This window comes from Micropterus salmoides, unplaced genomic scaffold (genome assembly GCF_014851395.1).
Source record: "Micropterus salmoides isolate LMB-PRFRI ecotype aquatic unplaced genomic scaffold, ASM1485139v1 Ms_hic_scaffold_208, whole genome shotgun sequence".
NCBI lineage: Eukaryota > Metazoa > Chordata > Actinopteri > Centrarchiformes > Centrarchidae > Micropterus > Micropterus salmoides.
The window spans coordinates 1-23,728 of NW_024041240.1; the positions used below are offsets into that span (position 1 = coordinate 1).

Genomic DNA, 23,728 nt, shown 5'->3' on the forward strand with positions numbered 1-23,728 from the left:
GTTATTGTTTACTTTTACCTTCTGGGGAATCCCTCACCTACACAGCCCAGGCTTGCTCTCCTCCTCGATGTGCATCCGAAAGCACAAAAAACCATCCAGCATTTTGAAAAGTAACAAACTCAGAGTAACAGTGTATCACTTGCTTATTGGTTGGCAGGCAGCAGATTATAACGTATTTTTTGCCCTCCAAGGGAGAGTTTTACTTGGAATGTGGCGTCACGTGAAAACTGTGAATACAGGTAGTTATATACATACATATATAGCCTACATACACATAGGCTACACCCAACATTCCAAAGTGCATTTTTTGAATTTGCATCTAGGATGAATGCAAACAGCAGCATCCAAATGAGAGCCCAGGTTGCTCTGATAGTGGCCTTCAGCTCTTCTGCATTGTTGGGTCTGGTGTATCGCATCTTCCTCTTCACAATACCCCATAGGTTTTCTATAGGGTTAAGGTCAGGCGAGTTTGCTGGCCAATTAAGAACAGGGATACCATGGTCCTTAAACTACTGTAGCTTTGGCACTGTGTGCAGGTGCCAAGTCCTGTTGGAAAATGAAATCTGCATCTCCATAAAGTTGGTCAGCAGCAGGAAGCATGAAGTGCTCTAAAACTTCCTGGTAGACGGCTGCGTTGACCTTGGACCTCAGAAAACACAGTGGACCAACACCAGCATGACATGGAACCCCAAACCATCACTGACTGTGGAAACTTTACACTGGACTTCAAGCAACGTGGATTCTGTGCCTCTCCTCTCTTCCTCCAGACTCTGGGACCTTGATTTCCAAAGGAAATGCAAAATTTACTTTCATCAGAGAACATAACTTTGGACCACTCAGCAGCAGTCCAGTCCTTTTTGTCTTTAGCCCAGGCGAGACGCTTCTGACACTGTGTCTTGTTCAAGAGTGGCTTGACACAAGGAATGCGACAGCTGAAACCCATGTCTTGCATACGTCTGTGCGTGGTGGTTCTTGAAGCACTGACTCCAGCTGCAGTCCACTCTTTGTGAATCTCCCCCACATTTTTGAATGGCTTTTGTTTCACAATCCTCTCCAGGGTGCGGTTATCCCTATTGCTTGTACACTTTTTTTTCTACCACATCTTTTCCTTCCCTTCGCCTCTCTATTAATGTGCTTGGACAGAGCTCTGTGAACAGCCGGCCTCTTTAATGACCTTTTGTGTCTTGCCCTCCTTGTGCAAGGTGTCAATGGTCGTCTTTTGGACAGCTGTCAAGTCAGCGGTCTTCCCCATGATTGTGTAGCCTACAGAACTAGACTGAGAGACCATTTCAAGGCCTTTGCAGGTGTTTTGAGTTAATTAGCTGATTAGAGTGTGGCACCAGGTGTCTTCAATATTGAACCTTTTCACAATATTCTAATTTTCTGAGATACTGATTTTGGGGTTTTCATTAGTTGTCAGTTATAATCATCAAAATTAAAAGGAATGAACACTTGAACTATATCAGTCTGTGTGGAATGAATGTATACATTATACAGGTTTCACTTTTTGAATGGAATTACTGAAATAAATCAACTTTTTGATGATATTCTAATTGTATGACCAGCACCTGTATATCCTCCTCTGTGTTGGCCTGACCACTCCTCTCCTTATGGTGAACTTCATATCCTCTGCTGCCATGCGGCTTACACCTGTTGTTTTACCAATTAACACTGTTTTCCAGCTGTTATTCATTACTGTGTTGTTGATTTTCTATATTTTTACATTACTGGATAAGAAGTTCTCCATTATATTTCAACTTCAGTCTCACCGTATTTTTTTAAAAGTTATACATGCATAATTTGACACACAATTGTATTTCTTAAAAATGAATACAGGAATAACATATGTAATGCTGTATCTTTCATTAATGCTTGGTTTCTTACAGTAATCTTGATATAGTGCTGGCCGTATCTGTTGTGTTTCTGCTCATCATCTATCTGTCGCAAATTCCTAAAAGCATCTGTCGTAAATTCCTTCACCCACTATCTGACGTGTTTTTCTAAAGCATCTGTCGCAAATTCCTTCACCCACTATCTGATGTGTTTTTGTAAAGCATCTGTCGTCTTTTCCTTCACCCTCTATCTGACGTGTTTTCTGTTCAGCAAGTTCACTCAAAGTTCACACAAGCTGTAATAATCAGAGGTTGGAAGTTGACAGTCAAACCCTTCATCAGTAATTAAACATGTAGTCTTAATCAGTAATTAAACATGTAGTCTTAATATCAGCAGACTAATACATCAACAGTCCCTCATGTAGTCATAACAACAGTAGATAACAGTAGAACGAAGCATGCACTGTCACAGCGTCAGCAAATTTTGGACACCCGCAGCCTCTCCTGCAGTCATAATCTACAGTAGATGACAGTTGAACAAGGCGTGCATAGTTACAGCGTCTGCGGTCAATACTCCCACTCAAGGATCTAACCACAGTGAGCTCATTTCTGTATTCATGACTACAGTTCAGCACTTACAAGTAAAGACAAGGCACATCTAGGTTAAAAGATTAAAAATAAGTAAGGATCGTTAATAAAATGATTAAGAATGATTAATTTATACAACTCAAGTCTCTGGCTCTCTTTCCTCTCCTCTGAGCGATCACCGCACCCACCGTGGCGCCTGGACCTCTCTTTCCAAAGGGGTCATTTGCTTGTACTGGTTGAGCGCCAATTCATACCGGCAGCAGTTTCAGATTTCTCTGCTTTGACAAGAAGTGCTTCTAAATAAAGAGCCTTGTTTGACCACAACTGGAATTTTTAGTGTTCAGTCAACAAGTTTCTATAATTGTGAGCAGAAATTCCTTGTGCCTGGAGGTAAATTTGGCAGTGGTGGGATTTGAACCCACGCCTCCATAGAGACTGGAGCCTAAATCCAGCGCCTTAGACCACTCGGCCACACTACCACATGTGCCATTTGCTTGTACTGGTGGTTTTTCCAAGAGAGCACTAAATGATCAGATTCCAAACGGTCCTTGTCCATAGCGACATTGACAAGGAACAGTGCTGCCATCCAGCGCAATAAAGCGCTAAGCCATACTAGAAGCGGTTTCACGCTTTTCTCTGCTTTGACTAGAAGTATTCCTAAAGCATAAAAGTGCAAACATTTGTCTTTGGTCACCCCTGATATCCAGTTTATGATCGCCAAAACACGTTGCGGCTCCGTAAGCCCACAATGCTGCTTGACAGGACCCTTGCCTTATCTGTTACAGTGAGTCTCTAAGGTAACATGTAACTGTTTCTTTGTGTTTAAAGGGATCGATTTTGAGTTTACCAAGACACACAAACCTGCAAACAGGTTGCAAACCTGTTAAATGGTAATAATAAATGGCAGATTAATCATTGCCTCGTAAACATTGACAGAAAGATTCAGTAAATGCCTGTGTTATTGTATTAGAGAAGTTAGCAGTGCTTGACCAGAATCAGAATTTTTTTTGTGGATGACATTTGTACAGTGAACCATTTCCCAGCTTCTGTAATCTGGAGATTATGGGCAGATATTCAATGCACCTGAAGTTAAAGTTGGCAGTGGTGGGATTTGAACCCACGCCTCCGCAGAGACTGGAGCCTTAATCCAGCGCCTTAGACCGCTCGGCCACACTACCAATCTTTCCTGGGTACAAGGTTAGTTCCTTCGTGCTACACACACAACATATAATTAAGTCTAGGCCTATATTAAGATATGGTAACATTAAAAATAAAATAAAGCAATTCATAGTTTTCAGTCACGTGACATGCGCGGCGGCAAACTGGAGGGCAAACCAACAGACCAACATAGCGGCTCACACCGCGCCTCCCCCGTAGAGACGCCGCAAAAGCAGTCAAATTTTATTTGGATCACCTTTCAACTTAAGAAAAATCTAAATATGAGCACAAACTGCAAGTGTTGGGCATATCCCTTCCATATAACGTTACAGCATCCGCTGCGGCATTTCTACCGTTAAAAACCGCCAGGTCCCTGCCGCCGCTGGACTGCGGTTATTGTTTACTTTTACCTTCTGGGGAATCCCTCACCTAACACAGCCCAGGCTTGCTCTCCTCCTCGATGTGCATCCGAAAGCACAAAAAACCATCCAGCATTTTGAAAAGTAACAAACTCAGAGTAACAGTGTATCACTTGCTTATTGGTTGGCAGGCAGCAGATTATAACGTATTTTTTGCCCTCCAAGGGAGAGTTTTACTTGGAATGTGGCGTCACGTGAAAACTGTGAATACAGGTAGTTATATACATACATATATAGCCTACATACACATAGGCTACACCCACAACATTCCAAAGTGCATTTTTTGAATTTGCATCTAGGATGAATGCAAACAGCAGCATCCAAATGAGAGCCCAGGTTGCTCTGATAGTGGCCTTCAGCTCTTCTGCATTGTTGGGTCTGGTGTATCGCATCTTCCTCTTCACAATACCCCGTAGGTTTTCTATAGGGTTAAGGTCAGGCGAGTTTGCTGGCCAATTAAGAACAGGGATACCATGGTCCTTAAACCAGGTACTGGTAGCTTTGGCACTGTGTGCAGGTGCCAAGTCCTGTTGGAAAATGAAATCTGCATCTCCATAAAGTTGGTCAGCAGCAGGAAGCATGAAGTGCTCTAAAACTTCCTGGTAGACGGCTGCGTTGACCTTGGACCTCAGAAAACACAGTGGACCAACACCAGCAGATGACATGGAACCCCAAACCATCACTGACTGTGGAAACTTTACACTGGACTTCAAGCAACGTGGATTCTGTGCCTCTCCTCTCTTCCTCCAGACTCTGGGACCTTGATTTCCAAAGGAAATGCAAAATTTACTTTCATCAGAGAACATAACTTTGGACCACTCAGCAGCAGTCCAGTCCTTTTTGTCTTTAGCCCAGGCGAGACGCTTCTGACACTGTGTCTTGTTCAAGAGTGGCTTGACACAAGGAATGCGACAGCTGAAACCCATGTCTTGCATACGTCTGTGCGTGGTGGTTCTTGAAGCACTGACTCCAGCTGCAGTCCACTCTTTGTGAATCTCCCCCACATTTTTGAATGGCTTTTGTTTCACAATCCTCTCCAGGGTGCGGTTATCCCTATTGCTTGTACACTTTTTTTTCTACCACATCTTTTCCTTCCCTTCGCCTCTCTATTAATGTGCTTGGACACAGAGCTCTGTGAACAGCCGGCCTCTTTAGCAATGACCTTTTGTGTCTTGCCCTCCTTGTGCAAGGTGTCAATGGTCGTCTTTTGGACAGCTGTCAAGTCAGCGGTCTTCCCCATGATTGTGTAGCCTACAGAACTAGACTGAGAGACCATTTCAAGGCCTTTGCAGGTGTTTTGAGTTAATTAGCTGATTAGAGTGTGGCACCAGGTGTCTTCAATATTGAACCTTTTCACAATATTCTAATTTTCTGAGATACTGATTTTGGGGTTTTCATTAGTTGTCAGTTATAATCATCAAAATTAAAAGGAATGAACACTTGAACTATATCAGTCTGTGTGGAATGAATGTATACATTATACAGGTTTCACTTTTTGAATGGAATTACTGAAATAAATCAACTTTTTGATGATATTCTAATTGTATGACCAGCACCTGTATATCCTCCTCTGTGTTGGCCTGACCACTCCTCTCCTTATGGTGAACTTCATATCCTCTGCTGCCATGCGGCTTACACCTGTTGTTTTACCAATTAACACTGTTTTCCAGCTGTTATTCATTACTGTGTTGTTGATTTTCTATATTTTTACATTACTGGATAAGAAGTTCTCCATTATATTTCAACTTCAGTCTCACCGTATTTTTTTAAAAGTTATACATGCATAATTTGACACACAATTGTATTTCTTAAAAAATGAATACAGGAATAACATATGTAATGCTGTATCTTTCATTAATGCTTGGTTTCTTACAGTAATCTTGATATAGTGCTGGCCGTATCTGTTGTGTTTCTGCTCATCATCTATCTGTCGCAAATTCCTAAAAGCATCTGTCGTAAATTCCTTCACCCACTATCTGACGTGTTTTTCTAAAGCATCTGTCGCAAATTCCTTCACCCACTATCTGATGTGTTTTTGTAAAGCATCTGTCGTCTTTTCCTTCACCCTCTATCTGACGTGTTTTCTGTTCAGCAAGTTCACTCAAAGTTCACACAAGCTGTAATAATCAGAGGTTGGAAGTTGACAGTCAAACCCTTCATCAGTAATTAAACATGTAGTCTTAATCAGTAATTAAACATGTAGTCTTAATATCAGCAGACTAATACATCAACAGTCCCTCATGTAGTCATAACAACAGTAGATAACAGTAGAACGAAGCATGCACTGTCACAGCGTCAGCAAATTTTGGACACCCGCAGCCTCTCCTGCAGTCATAATCTACAGTAGATGACAGTTGAACAAGGCGTGCATAGTTACAGCGTCTGCGGTCAATACTCCCACTCAAGGATCTAACCACAGTGAGCTCATTTCTGTATTCATGACTACAGTTCAGCACTTACAAGTAAAGACAAGGCACATCTAGGTTAAAAGATTAAAAATAAGTAAGGATCGTTAATAAAATGATTAAGAATGATTAATTTATACAACTCAAGTCTCTGGCTCTCTTTCCTCTCCTCTGAGCGATCACCGCACCCACCGTGGCGCCTGGACCTCTCTTTCCAAAGGGGTCATTTGCTTGTACTGGTTGAGCGCCAATTCATACCGGCAGCAGTTTCAGATTTCTCTGCTTTGACAAGAAGTGCTTCTAAATAAAGAGCCTTGTTTGACCACAACTGGAATTTTTAGTGTTCAGTCAACAAGTTTCTATAATTGTGAGCAGAAATTCCTTGTGCCTGGAGGTAAATTTGGCAGTGGTGGGATTTGAACCCACGCCTCCATAGAGACTGGAGCCTAAATCCAGCGCCTTAGACCACTCGGCCACACTACCACATGTGCCATTTGCTTGTACTGGTGGTTTTTCCAAGAGAGCACTAAATGATCAGATTCCAAACGGTCCTTGTCCATAGCGACATTGACAAGGAACAGTGCTGCCATCCAGCGCAATAAAGCGCTAAGCCATACTAGAAGCGGTTTCACGCTTTTCTCTGCTTTGACTAGAAGTATTCCTAAAGCATAAAAGTGCAAACATTTGTCTTTGGTCACCCCTGATATCCAGTTTATGATCGCCAAAACACGTTGCGGCTCCGTAAGCCCACAATGCTGCTTGACAGGACCCTTGCCTTATCTGTTACAGTGAGTCTCTAAGGTAACATGTAACTGTTTCTTTGTGTTTAAAGGGATCGATTTTGAGTTTACCAAGACACACAAACCTGCAAACAGGTTGCAAACCTGTTAAATGGTAATAATAAATGGCAGATTAATCATTGCCTCGTAAACATTGACAGAAAGATTCAGTAAATGCCTGTGTTATTGTATTAGAGAAGTTAGCAGTGCTTGACCAGAATCAGAATTTTTTTTGTGGATGACATTTGTACAGTGAACCATTTCCCAGCTTCTGTAATCTGGAGATTATGGGCAGATATTCAATGCACCTGAAGTTAAAGTTGGCAGTGGTGGGATTTGAACCCACGCCTCCGTAGAGACTGGAGCCTTAATCCAGCGCCTTAGACCGCTCGGCCACACTACCAATCTTTCCTGGGTACAAGGTTAGTTCCTTCGTGCTACACACACAACATATAATTAAGTCTAGGCCTATATTAAGATATGGTAACATTAAAAATAAAATAAAGCAATTCATAGTTTTCAGTCACGTGACATGCGCGGCGGCAAACTGGAGGGCAAACCAACAGACCAACATAGCGGCTCACACCGCGCCTCCCCCGTAGAGACGCCGCAAAAGCAGTCAAATTTTATTTGGATCACCTTTCAACTTAAGAAAAATCTAAATATGAGCACAAACTGCAAGTGTTGGGCATATCCCTTCCATATAACGTTACAGCATCCGCTGCGGCATTTCTACCGTTAAAAACCGCCAGGTCCCTGCCGCCGCTGGACTGCGGTTATTGTTTACTTTTACCTTCTGGGGAATCCCTCACCTAACACAGCCCAGGCTTGCTCTCCTCCTCGATGTGCATCCGAAAGCACAAAAAACCATCCAGCATTTTGAAAAGTAACAAACTCAGAGTAACAGTGTATCACTTGCTTATTGGTTGGCAGGCAGCAGATTATAACGTATTTTTTGCCCTCCAAGGGAGAGTTTTACTTGGAATGTGGCGTCACGTGAAAACTGTGAATACAGGTAGTTATATACATACATATATAGCCTACATACACATAGGCTACACCCACAACATTCCAAAGTGCATTTTTTGAATTTGCATCTAGGATGAATGCAAACAGCAGCATCCAAATGAGAGCCCAGGTTGCTCTGATAGTGGCCTTCAGCTCTTCTGCATTGTTGGGTCTGGTGTATCGCATCTTCCTCTTCACAATACCCCATAGGTTTTCTATAGGGTTAAGGTCAGGCGAGTTTGCTGGCCAATTAAGAACAGGGATACCATGGTCCTTAAACCAGGTACTGGTAGCTTTGGCACTGTGTGCAGGTGCCAAGTCCTGTTGGAAAATGAAATCTGCATCTCCATAAAGTTGGTCAGCAGCAGGAAGCATGAAGTGCTCTAAAACTTCCTGGTAGACGGCTGCGTTGACCTTGGACCTCAGAAAACACAGTGGACCAACACCAGCAGATGACATGGAACCCCAAACCATCACTGACTGTGGAAACTTTACACTGGACTTCAAGCAACGTGGATTCTGTGCCTCTCCTCTCTTCCTCCAGACTCTGGGACCTTGATTTCCAAAGGAAATGCAAAATTTACTTTCATCAGAGAACATAACTTTGGACCACTCAGCAGCAGTCCAGTCCTTTTTGTCTTTAGCCCAGGCGAGACGCTTCTGACACTGTGTCTTGTTCAAGAGTGGCTTGACACAAGGAATGCGACAGCTGAAACCCATGTCTTGCATACGTCTGTGCGTGGTGGTTCTTGAAGCACTGACTCCAGCTGCAGTCCACTCTTTGTGAATCTCCCCCACATTTTTGAATGGCTTTTGTTTCACAATCCTCTCCAGGGTGCGGTTATCCCTATTGCTTGTACACTTTTTTTTCTACCACATCTTTTCCTTCCCTTCGCCTCTCTATTAATGTGCTTGGACACAGAGCTCTGTGAACAGCCGGCCTCTTTAGCAATGACCTTTTGTGTCTTGCCCTCCTTGTGCAAGGTGTCAATGGTCGTCTTTTGGACAGCTGTCAAGTCAGCGGTCTTCCCCATGATTGTGTAGCCTACAGAACTAGACTGAGAGACCATTTCAAGGCCTTTGCAGGTGTTTTGAGTTAATTAGCTGATTAGAGTGTGGCACCAGGTGTCTTCAATATTGAACCTTTTCACAATATTCTAATTTTCTGAGATACTGATTTTGGGGTTTTCATTAGTTGTCAGTTATAATCATCAAAATTAAAAGGAATGAACACTTGAACTATATCAGTCTGTGTGGAATGAATGTATACATTATACAGGTTTCACTTTTTGAATGGAATTACTGAAATAAATCAACTTTTTGATGATATTCTAATTGTATGACCAGCACCTGTATATCCTCCTCTGTGTTGGCCTGACCACTCCTCTCCTTATGGTGAACTTCATATCCTCTGCTGCCATGCGGCTTACACCTGTTGTTTTACCAATTAACACTGTTTTCCAGCTGTTATTCATTACTGTGTTGTTGATTTTCTATATTTTTACATTACTGGATAAGAAGTTCTCCATTATATTTCAACTTCAGTCTCACCGTATTTTTTTAAAAGTTATACATGCATAATTTGACACACAATTGTATTTCTTAAAAAATGAATACAGGAATAACATATGTAATGCTGTATCTTTCATTAATGCTTGGTTTCTTACAGTAATCTTGATATAGTGCTGGCCGTATCTGTTGTGTTTCTGCTCATCATCTATCTGTCGCAAATTCCTAAAAGCATCTGTCGTAAATTCCTTCACCCACTATCTGACGTGTTTTTCTAAAGCATCTGTCGCAAATTCCTTCACCCACTATCTGATGTGTTTTTGTAAAGCATCTGTCGTCTTTTCCTTCACCCTCTATCTGACGTGTTTTCTGTTCAGCAAGTTCACTCAAAGTTCACACAAGCTGTAATAATCAGAGGTTGGAAGTTGACAGTCAAACCCTTCATCAGTAATTAAACATGTAGTCTTAATCAGTAATTAAACATGTAGTCTTAATATCAGCAGACTAATACATCAACAGTCCCTCATGTAGTCATAACAACAGTAGATAACAGTAGAACGAAGCATGCACTGTCACAGCGTCAGCAAATTTTGGACACCCGCAGCCTCTCCTGCAGTCATAATCTACAGTAGATGACAGTTGAACAAGGCGTGCATAGTTACAGCGTCTGCGGTCAATACTCCCACTCAAGGATCTAACCACAGTGAGCTCATTTCTGTATTCATGACTACAGTTCAGCACTTACAAGTAAAGACAAGGCACATCTAGGTTAAAAGATTAAAAATAAGTAAGGATCGTTAATAAAATGATTAAGAATGATTAATTTATACAACTCAAGTCTCTGGCTCTCTTTCCTCTCCTCTGAGCGATCACCGCACCCACCGTGGCGCCTGGACCTCTCTTTCCAAAGGGGTCATTTGCTTGTACTGGTTGAGCGCCAATTCATACCGGCAGCAGTTTCAGATTTCTCTGCTTTGACAAGAAGTGCTTCTAAATAAAGAGCCTTGTTTGACCACAACTGGAATTTTTAGTGTTCAGTCAACAAGTTTCTATAATTGTGAGCAGAAATTCCTTGTGCCTGGAGGTAAATTTGGCAGTGGTGGGATTTGAACCCACGCCTCCATAGAGACTGGAGCCTAAATCCAGCGCCTTAGACCACTCGGCCACACTACCACATGTGCCATTTGCTTGTACTGGTGGTTTTTCCAAGAGAGCACTAAATGATCAGATTCCAAACGGTCCTTGTCCATAGCGACATTGACAAGGAACAGTGCTGCCATCCAGCGCAATAAAGCGCTAAGCCATACTAGAAGCGGTTTCACGCTTTTCTCTGCTTTGACTAGAAGTATTCCTAAAGCATAAAAGTGCAAACATTTGTCTTTGGTCACCCCTGATATCCAGTTTATGATCGCCAAAACACGTTGCGGCTCCGTAAGCCCACAATGCTGCTTGACAGGACCCTTGCCTTATCTGTTACAGTGAGTCTCTAAGGTAACATGTAACTGTTTCTTTGTGTTTAAAGGGATCGATTTTGAGTTTACCAAGACACACAAACCTGCAAACAGGTTGCAAACCTGTTAAATGGTAATAATAAATGGCAGATTAATCATTGCCTCGTAAACATTGACAGAAAGATTCAGTAAATGCCTGTGTTATTGTATTAGAGAAGTTAGCAGTGCTTGACCAGAATCAGAATTTTTTTTGTGGATGACATTTGTACAGTGAACCATTTCCCAGCTTCTGTAATCTGGAGATTATGGGCAGATATTCAATGCACCTGAAGTTAAAGTTGGCAGTGGTGGGATTTGAACCCACGCCTCCGTAGAGACTGGAGCCTTAATCCAGCGCCTTAGACCGCTCGGCCACACTACCAATCTTTCCTGGGTACAAGGTTAGTTCCTTCGTGCTACACACACAACATATAATTAAGTCTAGGCCTATATTAAGATATGGTAACATTAAAAATAAAATAAAGCAATTCATAGTTTTCAGTCACGTGACATGCGCGGCGGCAAACTGGAGGGCAAACCAACAGACCAACATAGCGGCTCACACCGCGCCTCCCCCGTAGAGACGCCGCAAAAGCAGTCAAATTTTATTTGGATCACCTTTCAACTTAAGAAAAATCTAAATATGAGCACAAACTGCAAGTGTTGGGCATATCCCTTCCATATAACGTTACAGCATCCGCTGCGGCATTTCTACCGTTAAAAACCGCCAGGTCCCTGCCGCCGCTGGACTGCGGTTATTGTTTACTTTTACCTTCTGGGGAATCCCTCACCTAACACAGCCCAGGCTTGCTCTCCTCCTCGATGTGCATCCGAAAGCACAAAAAACCATCCAGCATTTTGAAAAGTAACAAACTCAGAGTAACAGTGTATCACTTGCTTATTGGTTGGCAGGCAGCAGATTATAACGTATTTTTTGCCCTCCAAGGGAGAGTTTTACTTGGAATGTGGCGTCACGTGAAAACTGTGAATACAGGTAGTTATATACATACATATATAGCCTACATACACATAGGCTACACCCACAACATTCCAAAGTGCATTTTTTGAATTTGCATCTAGGATGAATGCAAACAGCAGCATCCAAATGAGAGCCCAGGTTGCTCTGATAGTGGCCTTCAGCTCTTCTGCATTGTTGGGTCTGGTGTATCGCATCTTCCTCTTCACAATACCCCATAGGTTTTCTATAGGGTTAAGGTCAGGCGAGTTTGCTGGCCAATTAAGAACAGGGATACCATGGTCCTTAAACCAGGTACTGGTAGCTTTGGCACTGTGTGCAGGTGCCAAGTCCTGTTGGAAAATGAAATCTGCATCTCCATAAAGTTGGTCAGCAGCAGGAAGCATGAAGTGCTCTAAAACTTCCTGGTAGACGGCTGCGTTGACCTTGGACCTCAGAAAACACAGTGGACCAACACCAGCAGATGACATGGAACCCCAAACCATCACTGACTGTGGAAACTTTACACTGGACTTCAAGCAACGTGGATTCTGTGCCTCTCCTCTCTTCCTCCAGACTCTGGGACCTTGATTTCCAAAGGAAATGCAAAATTTACTTTCATCAGAGAACATAACTTTGGACCACTCAGCAGCAGTCCAGTCCTTTTTGTCTTTAGCCCAGGCGAGACGCTTCTGACACTGTGTCTTGTTCAAGAGTGGCTTGACACAAGGAATGCGACAGCTGAAACCCATGTCTTGCATACGTCTGTGCGTGGTGGTTCTTGAAGCACTGACTCCAGCTGCAGTCCACTCTTTGTGAATCTCCCCCACATTTTTGAATGGCTTTTGTTTCACAATCCTCTCCAGGGTGCGGTTATCCCTATTGCTTGTACACTTTTTTTTCTACCACATCTTTTCCTTCCCTTCGCCTCTCTATTAATGTGCTTGGACACAGAGCTCTGTGAACAGCCGGCCTCTTTAGCAATGACCTTTTGTGTCTTGCCCTCCTTGTGCAAGGTGTCAATGGTCGTCTTTTGGACAGCTGTCAAGTCAGCGGTCTTCCCCATGATTGTGTAGCCTACAGAACTAGACTGAGAGACCATTTCAAGGCCTTTGCAGGTGTTTTGAGTTAATTAGCTGATTAGAGTGTGGCACCAGGTGTCTTCAATATTGAACCTTTTCACAATATTCTAATTTTCTGAGATACTGATTTTGGGGTTTTCATTAGTTGTCAGTTATAATCATCAAAATTAAAAGGAATGAACACTTGAACTATATCAGTCTGTGTGGAATGAATGTATACATTATACAGGTTTCACTTTTTGAATGGAATTACTGAAATAAATCAACTTTTTGATGATATTCTAATTGTATGACCAGCACCTGTATATCCTCCTCTGTGTTGGCCTGACCACTCCTCTCCTTATGGTGAACTTCATATCCTCTGCTGCCATGCGGCTTACACCTGTTGTTTTACCAATTAACACTGTTTTCCAGCTGTTATTCATTACTGTGTTGTTGATTTTCTATATTTTTACATTACTGGATAAGAAGTTCTCCATTATATTTCAACTTCAGTCTCACCGTATTTTTTTAAAAGTTATACATGCATAATTTGACACACAATTGTATTTCTTAAAAAATGAATACAGGAATAACATATGTAATGCTGTATCTTTCATTAATGCTTGGTTTCTTACAGTAATCTTGATATAGTGCTGGCCGTATCTGTTGTGTTTCTGCTCATCATCTATCTGTCGCAAATTCCTAAAAGCATCTGTCGTAAATTCCTTCACCCACTATCTGACGTGTTTTTCTAAAGCATCTGTCGCAAATTCCTTCACCCACTATCTGATGTGTTTTTGTAAAGCATCTGTCGTCTTTTCCTTCACCCTCTATCTGACGTGTTTTCTGTTCAGCAAGTTCACTCAAAGTTCACACAAGCTGTAATAATCAGAGGTTGGAAGTTGACAGTCAAACCCTTCATCAGTAATTAAACATGTAGTCTTAATCAGTAATTAAACATGTAGTCTTAATATCAGCAGACTAATACATCAACAGTCCCTCATGTAGTCATAACAACAGTAGATAACAGTAGAACGAAGCATGCACTGTCACAGCGTCAGCAAATTTTGGACACCCGCAGCCTCTCCTGCAGTCATAATCTACAGTAGATGACAGTTGAACAAGGCGTGCATAGTTACAGCGTCTGCGGTCAATACTCCCACTCAAGGATCTAACCACAGTGAGCTCATTTCTGTATTCATGACTACAGTTCAGCACTTACAAGTAAAGACAAGGCACATCTAGGTTAAAAGATTAAAAATAAGTAAGGATCGTTAATAAAATGATTAAGAATGATTAATTTATACAACTCAAGTCTCTGGCTCTCTTTCCTCTCCTCTGAGCGATCACCGCACCCACCGTGGCGCCTGGACCTCTCTTTCCAAAGGGGTCATTTGCTTGTACTGGTTGAGCGCCAATTCATACCGGCAGCAGTTTCAGATTTCTCTGCTTTGACAAGAAGTGCTTCTAAATAAAGAGCCTTGTTTGACCACAACTGGAATTTTTAGTGTTCAGTCAACAAGTTTCTATAATTGTGAGCAGAAATTCCTTGTGCCTGGAGGTAAATTTGGCAGTGGTGGGATTTGAACCCACGCCTCCATAGAGACTGGAGCCTAAATCCAGCGCCTTAGACCACTCGGCCACACTACCACATGTGCCATTTGCTTGTACTGGTGGTTTTTCCAAGAGAGCACTAAATGATCAGATTCCAAACGGTCCTTGTCCATAGCGACATTGACAAGGAACAGTGCTGCCATCCAGCGCAATAAAGCGCTAAGCCATACTAGAAGCGGTTTCACGCTTTTCTCTGCTTTGACTAGAAGTATTCCTAAAGCATAAAAGTGCAAACATTTGTCTTTGGTCACCCCTGATATCCAGTTTATGATCGCCAAAACACGTTGCGGCTCCGTAAGCCCACAATGCTGCTTGACAGGACCCTTGCCTTATCTGTTACAGTGAGTCTCTAAGGTAACATGTAACTGTTTCTTTGTGTTTAAAGGGATCGATTTTGAGTTTACCAAGACACACAAACCTGCAAACAGGTTGCAAACCTGTTAAATGGTAATAATAAATGGCAGATTAATCATTGCCTCGTAAACATTGACAGAAAGATTCAGTAAATGCCTGTGTTATTGTATTAGAGAAGTTAGCAGTGCTTGACCAGAATCAGAATTTTTTTTGTGGATGACATTTGTACAGTGAACCATTTCCCAGCTTCTGTAATCTGGAGATTATGGGCAGATATTCAATGCACCTGAAGTTAAAGTTGGCAGTGGTGGGATTTGAACCCACGCCTCCGTAGAGACTGGAGCCTTAATCCAGCGCCTTAGACCGCTCGGCCACACTACCAATCTTTCCTGGGTACAAGGTTAGTTCCTTCGTGCTACACACACAACATATAATTAAGTCTAGGCCTATATTAAGATATGGTAACATTAAAAATAAAATAAAGCAATTCATAGTTTTCAGTCACGTGACATGCGCGGCGGCAAACTGGAGGGCAAACCAACAGACCAACATAGCGGCTCACACCGCGCCTCCCCCGTAGAGACGCCGCAAAAGCAGTCAAATTTTATTTGGATCACCTTTCAACTTAAGAAAAATCTAAATATGAGCACAAACTGCAAGTGTTGGGCATATCCCTTCCATATAACGTTACAGCATCCGCTGCGGCATTTCTACCGTTAAAAACCGCCAGGTCCCTGCCGCCGCTGGACTGCGGTTATTGTTTACTTTTACCTTCTGGGGAATCCCTCACCTAACACAGCCCAGGCTTGCTCTCCTCCTCGATGTGCATCCGAAAGCACAAAAAACCATCCAGCATTTTGAAAAGTAACAAACTCAGAGTAACAGTGTATCACTTGCTTATTGGTTGGCAGGCAGCAGATTATAACGTATTTTTTGCCCTCCAAGGGAGAGTTTTACTTGGAATGTGGCGTCACGTGAAAACTGTGAATACAGGTAGTTATATACATACATATATAGCCTACATACACATAGGCTACACCCACAACATTCCAAAGTGCATTTTTTGAATTTGCATCTAGGATGAATGCAAACAGCAGCATCCAAATGAGAGCCCAGGTTGCTCTGATAGTGGCCTTCAGCTCTTCTGCATTGTTGGGTCTGGTGTATCGCATCTTCCTCTTCACAATACCCCATAGGTTTTCTATAGGGTTAAGGTCAGGCGAGTTTGCTGGCCAATTAAGAACAGGGATACCATGGTCCTTAAACCAGGTACTGGTAGCTTTGGCACTGTGTGCAGGTGCCAAGTCCTGTTGGAAAATGAAATCTGCATCTCCATAAAGTTGGTCAGCAGCAGGAAGCATGAAGTGCTCTAAAACTTCCTGGTAGACGGCTGCGTTGACCTTGGACCTCAGAAAACACAGTGGACCAACACCAGCAGATGACATGGAACCCCAAACCATCACTGACTGTGGAAACTTTACACTGGACTTCAAGCAACGTGGATTCTGTGCCTCTCCTCTCTTCCTCCAGACTCTGGGACCTTGATTTCCAAAGGAAATGCAAAATTTACTTTCATCAGAGAACATAACTTTGGACCACTCAGCAGCAGTCCAGTCCTTTTTGTCTTTAGCCCAGGCGAGACGCTTCTGACACTGTGTCTTGTTCAAGAGTGGCTTGACACAAGGAATGCGACAGCTGAAACCCATGTCTTGCATACGTCTGTGCGTGGTGGTTCTTGAAGCACTGACTCCAGCTGCAGTCCACTCTTTGTGAATCTCCCCCACATTTTTGAATGGCTTTTGTTTCACAATCCTCTCCAGGGTGCGGTTATCCCTATTGCTTGTACACTTTTTTTTCTACCACATCTTTTCCTTCCCTTCGCCTCTCTATTAATGTGCTTGGACACAGAGCTCTGTGAACAGCCGGCCTCTTTAGCAATGACCTTTTGTGTCTTGCCCTCCTTGTGCAAGGTGTCAATGGTCGTCTTTTGGACAGCTGTCAAGTCAGCGGTCTTCCCCATGATTGTGTAGCCTACAGAACTAGACTGAGAGACCATTTCAAGGCCTTTGCAGGTGTTTTGAGTTAATTAGCTGATTAGAGTGTGGCACCAGGTGTCTTCAATATTGAACCTTTTCACAATATTCTAATTTTCTGAGATACTGATTTTGGGGTTTTCATTAGTTGTCAGTTATAATCATCAAAATTAAAAGGAATGAACACTTGAACTATATCAGTCTGTGTGGAATGAATGTATACATTATACAGGTTTCACTTTTTGAATGGAATTACTGAAATAAATCAACTTTTTGATGATATTCTAATTGTATGACCAGCACCTGTATATCCTCCTCTGTGTTGGCCTGACCACTCCTCTCCTTATGGTGAACTTCATATCCTCTGCTGCCATGCGGCTTACACCTGTTGTTTTACCAATTAACACTGTTTTCCAGCTGTTATTCATTACTGTGTTGTTGATTTTCTATATTTTTACATTACTGGATAAGAAGTTCTCCATTATATTTCAACTTCAGTCTCACCGTATTTTTTTAAAAGTTATACATGCATAATTTGACACACAATTGTATTTCTTAAAAAATGAATACAGGAATAACATATGTAATGCTGTATCTTTCATTAATGCTTGGTTTCTTACAGTAATCTTGATATAGTGCTGGCCGTATCTGTTGTGTTTCTGCTCATCATCTATCTGTCGCAAATTCCTAAAAGCATCTGTCGTAAATTCCTTCACCCACTATCTGACGTGTTTTTCTAAAGCATCTGTCGCAAATTCCTTCACCCACTATCTGATGTGTTTTTGTAAAGCATCTGTCGTCTTTTCCTTCACCCTCTATCTGACGTGTTTTCTGTTCAGCAAGTTCACTCAAAGTTCACACAAGCTGTAATAATCAGAGGTTGGAAGTTGACAGTCAAACCCTTCATCAGTAATTAAACATGTAGTCTTAATCAGTAATTAAACATGTAGTCTTAATATCAGCAGACTAATACATCAACAGTCCCTCATGTAGTCATAACAACAGTAGATAACAGTAGAACGAAGCATGCACTGTCACAGCGTCAGCAAATTTTGGACACCCGCAGCCTCTCCTGCAGTCATAATCTACAGTAGATGACAGTTGAACAAGGCGTGCATAGTTACAGCGTCTGCGGTCAATACTCCCACTCAAGGATCTAACCACAGTGAGCTCATTTCTGTATTCATGACTACAGTTCAGCACTTACAAGTAAAGACAAGGCACATCTAGGTTAAAAGATTAAAAATAAGTAAGGATCGTTAATAAAATGATTAAGAATGATTAATTTATACAACTCAAGTCTCTGGCTCTCTTTCCTCTCCTCTGAGCGATCACCGCACCCACCGTGGCGCCTGGACCTCTCTTTCCAAAGGGGTCATTTGCTTGTACTGGTTGAGCGCCAATTCATACCGGCAGCAGTTTCAGATTTCTCTGCTTTGACAAGAAGTGCTTCTAAATAAAGAGCCTTGTTTGACCACAACTGGAATTTTTAGTGTTCAGTCAACAAGTTTCTATAATTGTGAGCAGAAATTCCTTGTGCCTGGAGGTAAATTTGGCAGTGGTGGGATTTGAACCCACGCCTCCATAGAGACTGGAGCCTAAATCCAGCGCCTTAGACCACTCGGCCACACTACCACATGTGCCATTTGCTTGTACTGGTGGTTTTTCCAAGAGAGCACTAAATGATCAGATTCCAAACGGTCCTTGTCCATAGCGACATTGACAAGGAACAGTGCTGCCATCCAGCGCAATAAAGCGCTAAGCCATACTAGAAGCGGTTTCACGCTTTTCTCTGCTTTGACTAGAAGTATTCCTAAAGCATAAAAGTGCAAACATTTGTCTTTGGTCACCCCTGATATCCAGTTTATGATCGCCAAAACACGTTGCGGCTCCGTAAGCCCACAATGCTGCTTGACAGGACCCTTGCCTTATCTGTTACAGTGAGTCTCTAAGGTAACATGTAACTGTTTCTTTGTGTTTAAAGGGATCGATTTTGAGTTTACCAAGACACACAAACCTGCAAACAGGTTGCAAACCTGTTAAATGGTAATAATAAATGGCAGATTAATCATTGCCTCGTAAACATTGACAGAAAGATTCAGTAAATGCCTGTGTTATTGTATTAGAGAAGTTAGCAGTGCTTGACCAGAATCAGAATTTTTTTTGTGGATGACATTTGTACAGTGAACCATTTCCCAGCTTCTGTAATCTGGAGATTATGGGCAGATATTCAATGCACCTGAAGTTAAAGTTGGCAGTGGTGGGATTTGAACCCACGCCTCCGTAGAGACTGGAGCCTTAATCCAGCGCCTTAGACCGCTCGGCCACACTACCAATCTTTCCTGGGTACAAGGTTAGTTCCTTCGTGCTACACACACAACATATAATTAAGTCTAGGCCTATATTAAGATATGGTAACATTAAAAATAAAATAAAGCAATTCATAGTTTTCAGTCACGTGACATGCGCGGCGGCAAACTGGAGGGCAAACCAACAGACCAACATAGCGGCTCACACCGCGCCTCCCCCGTAGAGACGCCGCAAAAGCAGTCAAATTTTATTTGGATCACCTTTCAACTTAAGAAAAATCTAAATATGAGCACAAACTGCAAGTGTTGGGCATATCCCTTCCATATAACGTTACAGCATCCGCTGCGGCATTTCTACCGTTAAAAACCGCCAGGTCCCTGCCGCCGCTGGACTGCGGTTATTGTTTACTTTTACCTTCTGGGGAATCCCTCACCTAACACAGCCCAGGCTTGCTCTCCTCCTCGATGTGCATCCGAAAGCACAAAAAACCATCCAGCATTTTGAAAAGTAACAAACTCAGAGTAACAGTGTATCACTTGCTTATTGGTTGGCAGGCAGCAGATTATAACGTATTTTTTGCCCTCCAAGGGAGAGTTTTACTTGGAATGTGGCGTCACGTGAAAACTGTGAATACAGGTAGTTATATACATACATATATAGCCTACATACACATAGGCTACACCCACAACATTCCAAAGTGCATTTTTTGAATTTGCATCTAGGATGAATGCAAACAGCAGCATCCAAATGAGAGCCCAGGTTGCTCTGATAGTGGCCTTCAGCTCTTCTGCATTGTTGGGTCTGGTGTATCGCATCTTCCTCTTCACAATACCCCATAGGTTTTCTATAGGGTTAAGGTCAGGCGAGTTTGCTGGCCAATTAAGAACAGGGATACCATGGTCCTTAAACCAGGTACTGGTAGCTTTGGCACTGTGTGCAGGTGCCAAGTCCTGTTGGAAAATGAAATCTGCATCTCCATAAAGTTGGTCAGCAGCAGGAAGCATGAAGTGCTCTAAAACTTCCTGGTAGACGGCTGCGTTGACCTTGGACCTCAGAAAACACAGTGGACCAACACCAGCAGATGACATGGAACCCCAAACCATCACTGACTGTGGAAACTTTACACTGGACTTCAAGCAACGTGGATTCTGTGCCTCTCCTCTCTTCCTCCAGACTCTGGGACCTTGATTTCCAAAGGAAATGCAAAATTTACTTTCATCAGAGAACATAACTTTGGACCACTCAGCAGCAGTCCAGTCCTTTTTGTCTTTAGCCCAGGCGAGACGCTTCTGACACTGTGTCTTGTTCAAGAGTGGCTTGACACAAGGAATGCGACAGCTGAAACCCATGTCTTGCATACGTCTGTGCGTGGTGGTTCTTGAAGCACTGACTCCAGCTGCAGTCCACTCTTTGTGAATCTCCCCCACATTTTTGAATGGCTTTTGTTTCACAATCCTCTCCAGGGTGCGGTTATCCCTATTGCTTGTACACTTTTTTTTCTACCACATCTTTTCCTTCCCTTCGCCTCTCTATTAATGTGCTTGGACACAGAGCTCTGTGAACAGCCGGCCTCTTTAGCAATGACCTTTTGTGTCTTGCCCTCCTTGTGCAAGGTGTCAATGGTCGTCTTTTGGACAGCTGTCAAGTCAGCGGTCTTCCCCATGATTGTGTAGCCTACAGAACTAGACTGAGAGACCATTTCAAGGCCTTTGCAGGTGTTTTGAGTTAATTAGCTGATTAGAGTGTGGCACCAGGTGTCTTCAATATTGAACCTTTTCACAATATTCTAATTTTCTGAGATACTGATTTTGGGGTTTTCATTAGTTGTCAGTTATAATCATCAAAATTAAAAGGAATGAACACTTGAACTATATCAGTCTGTGTGGAATGAATGTATACATTATACAGGTTTCACTTTTTGAATGGAATTACTGAAATAAATCAACTTTTTGATGATATTCTAATTGTATGACCAGCACCTGTATATCCTCCTCTGTGTTGGCCTGACCACTCCTCTCCTTATGGTGAACTTCATATCCTCTGCTGCCATGCGGCTTACACCTGTTGTTTTACCAATTAACACTGTTTTCCAGCTGTTATTCATTACTGTGTTGTTGATTTTCTATATTTTTACATTACTGGATAAGAAGTTCTCCATTATATTTCAACTTCAGTCTCACCGTATTTTTTTAAAAGTTATACATGCATAATTTGACACACAATTGTATTTCTTAAAAAATGAATACAGGAATAACATATGTAATGCTGTATCTTTCATTAATGCTTGGTTTCTTACAGTAATCTTGATATAGTGCTGGCCGTATCTGTTGTGTTTCTGCTCATCATCTATCTGTCGCAAATTCCTAAAAGCATCTGTCGTAAATTCCTTCACCCACTATCTGACGTGTTTTTCTAAAGCATCTGTCGCAAATTCCTTCACCCACTATCTGATGTGTTTTTGTAAAGCATCTGTCGTCTTTTCCTTCACCCTCTATCTGACGTGTTTTCTGTTCAGCAAGTTCACTCAAAGTTCACACAAGCTGTAATAATCAGAGGTTGGAAGTTGACAGTCAAACCCTTCATCAGTAATTAAACATGTAGTCTTAATCAGTAATTAAACATGTAGTCTTAATATCAGCAGACTAATACATCAACAGTCCCTCATGTAGTCATAACAACAGTAGATAACAGTAGAACGAAGCATGCACTGTCACAGCGTCAGCAAATTTTGGACACCCGCAGCCTCTCCTGCAGTCATAATCTACAGTAGATGACAGTTGAACAAGGCGTGCATAGTTACAGCGTCTGCGGTCAATACTCCCACTCAAGGATCTAACCACAGTGAGCTCATTTCTGTATTCATGACTACAGTTCAGCACTTACAAGTAAAGACAAGGCACATCTAGGTTAAAAGATTAAAAATAAGTAAGGATCGTTAATAAAATGATTAAGAATGATTAATTTATACAACTCAAGTCTCTGGCTCTCTTTCCTCTCCTCTGAGCGATCACCGCACCCACCGTGGCGCCTGGACCTCTCTTTCCAAAGGGGTCATTTGCTTGTACTGGTTGAGCGCCAATTCATACCGGCAGCAGTTTCAGATTTCTCTGCTTTGACAAGAAGTGCTTCTAAATAAAGAGCCTTGTTTGACCACAACTGGAATTTTTAGTGTTCAGTCAACAAGTTTCTATAATTGTGAGCAGAAATTCCTTGTGCCTGGAGGTAAATTTGGCAGTGGTGGGATTTGAACCCACGCCTCCATAGAGACTGGAGCCTAAATCCAGCGCCTTAGACCACTCGGCCACACTACCACATGTGCCATTTGCTTGTACTGGTGGTTTTTCCAAGAGAGCACTAAATGATCAGATTCCAAACGGTCCTTGTCCATAGCGACATTGACAAGGAACAGTGCTGCCATCCAGCGCAATAAAGCGCTAAGCCATACTAGAAGCGGTTTCACGCTTTTCTCTGCTTTGACTAGAAGTATTCCTAAAGCATAAAAGTGCAAACATTTGTCTTTGGTCACCCCTGATATCCAGTTTATGATCGCCAAAACACGTTGCGGCTCCGTAAGCCCACAATGCTGCTTGACAGGACCCTTGCCTTATCTGTTACAGTGAGTCTCTAAGGTAACATGTAACTGTTTCTTTGTGTTTAAAGGGATCGATTTTGAGTTTACCAAGACACACAAACCTGCAAACAGGTTGCAAACCTGTTAAATGGTAATAATAAATGGCAGATTAATCATTGCCTCGTAAACATTGACAGAAAGATTCAGTAAATGCCTGTGTTATTGTATTAGAGAAGTTAGCAGTGCTTGACCAGAATCAGAATTTTTTTTGTGGATGACATTTGTACAGTGAACCATTTCCCAGCTTCTGTAATCTGGAGATTATGGGCAGATATTCAATGCACCTGAAGTTAAAGTTGGCAGTGGTGGGATTTGAACCCACGCCTCCGTAGAGACTGGAGCCTTAATCCAGCGCCTTAGACCGCTCGGCCACACTACCAATCTTTCCTGGGTACAAGGTTAGTTCCTTCGTGCTACACACACAACATATAATTAAGTCTAGGCCTATATTAAGATATGGTAACATTAAAAATAAAATAAAGCAATTCATAGTTTTCAGTCACGTGACATGCGCGGCGGCAAACTGGAGGGCAAACCAACAGACCAACATAGCGGCTCACACCGCGCCTCCCCCGTAGA

The 23,728-nt window shown here is 42.3% G+C and overlaps 12 non-coding genes across 12 annotated transcripts; all 12 read right to left on the reverse strand.

Annotated features, from left to right (window-relative positions):
• Nucleotides 1-2,817: 2,817 nt before the first annotated feature.
• trnal-uag lies at nt 2,818-2,899 on the reverse strand. The gene has a single exon. It is a non-coding gene; the product is annotated as a tRNA-Leu (tRNA).
• A 617-nt stretch (nt 2,900-3,516) lies between these two features.
• trnal-aag lies at nt 3,517-3,598 on the reverse strand. Its single transcript has one exon. It is a non-coding gene; the product is annotated as a tRNA-Leu (tRNA).
• A 3,205-nt stretch (nt 3,599-6,803) lies between these two features.
• Nucleotides 6,804-6,885, reverse strand: trnal-uag. Its single transcript has one exon. It is a non-coding gene; the product is annotated as a tRNA-Leu (tRNA).
• Nucleotides 6,886-7,502: 617 nt separating this feature from the next.
• On the reverse strand, nt 7,503-7,584 carry trnal-aag. Its single transcript has one exon. It is a non-coding gene; the product is annotated as a tRNA-Leu (tRNA).
• A 3,205-nt stretch (nt 7,585-10,789) lies between these two features.
• trnal-uag lies at nt 10,790-10,871 on the reverse strand. Its single transcript has one exon. It is a non-coding gene; the product is annotated as a tRNA-Leu (tRNA).
• A 617-nt stretch (nt 10,872-11,488) lies between these two features.
• On the reverse strand, nt 11,489-11,570 carry trnal-aag. Its single transcript has one exon. It is a non-coding gene; the product is annotated as a tRNA-Leu (tRNA).
• Nucleotides 11,571-14,775: 3,205 nt separating this feature from the next.
• trnal-uag lies at nt 14,776-14,857 on the reverse strand. The gene has a single exon. It is a non-coding gene; the product is annotated as a tRNA-Leu (tRNA).
• Nucleotides 14,858-15,474: 617 nt separating this feature from the next.
• Nucleotides 15,475-15,556, reverse strand: trnal-aag. The gene has a single exon. It is a non-coding gene; the product is annotated as a tRNA-Leu (tRNA).
• A 3,205-nt stretch (nt 15,557-18,761) lies between these two features.
• On the reverse strand, nt 18,762-18,843 carry trnal-uag. Its single transcript has one exon. It is a non-coding gene; the product is annotated as a tRNA-Leu (tRNA).
• Nucleotides 18,844-19,460: 617 nt separating this feature from the next.
• trnal-aag lies at nt 19,461-19,542 on the reverse strand. The gene has a single exon. It is a non-coding gene; the product is annotated as a tRNA-Leu (tRNA).
• A 3,205-nt stretch (nt 19,543-22,747) lies between these two features.
• On the reverse strand, nt 22,748-22,829 carry trnal-uag. Its single transcript has one exon. It is a non-coding gene; the product is annotated as a tRNA-Leu (tRNA).
• Nucleotides 22,830-23,446: 617 nt separating this feature from the next.
• trnal-aag lies at nt 23,447-23,528 on the reverse strand. The gene has a single exon. It is a non-coding gene; the product is annotated as a tRNA-Leu (tRNA).
• Nucleotides 23,529-23,728: the final 200 nt, after the last annotated feature.